The sequence below is a fragment of the Brachyhypopomus gauderio genome, unplaced genomic scaffold (genome assembly GCF_052324685.1).
Source record: "Brachyhypopomus gauderio isolate BG-103 unplaced genomic scaffold, BGAUD_0.2 sc154, whole genome shotgun sequence".
Lineage (NCBI taxonomy): Eukaryota > Metazoa > Chordata > Actinopteri > Gymnotiformes > Hypopomidae > Brachyhypopomus > Brachyhypopomus gauderio.
In genome coordinates this window covers 318,681-319,131 of record NW_027506975.1, presented here as the reverse complement: position 1 = coordinate 319,131, position 451 = coordinate 318,681, and positions in this window count along the sequence as shown.

Genomic DNA, 451 nt, shown 5'->3' with positions numbered 1-451 from the left:
CCGCTCCTCACTGTCGCCTCGCTCCCCGTTGTGTTGTGTTTCATGTGGGGAGTGACTGCGAACACGAGCGGCGCGTCGCTGTTATGTGTTTAAACCGAGCGCGCATGTGTGGGTCTCGTCCGTTCGTCGTCTGTACACCGTTTTTTGTCTAGTCTTTGCGTGTGTGTTGTTCTCGGGTGCCTGTGATATGTTGTGTGTAATTCCACACATGCTCCTCCCCCTTGAGTGTGTGTGTGGGGGTGGACCAGTGATGGTCCCGTGCCACGGGGAGTGGCACGGAGGGCGTCGCTCCTAAGGGAGGCCCTGACCAGGAACGTGGGGGGTTCTCCTGAGCAGGTGGAACTCCCCTGCTAAGATGGAGACCCCTCCCCCATTGTAAGGGGGATCAGGGCAGTGCGCGTCTGTGTTTTGTGTTTGTGTGTGTGGGTGTGTGTGCATTTTGTGTTTTATG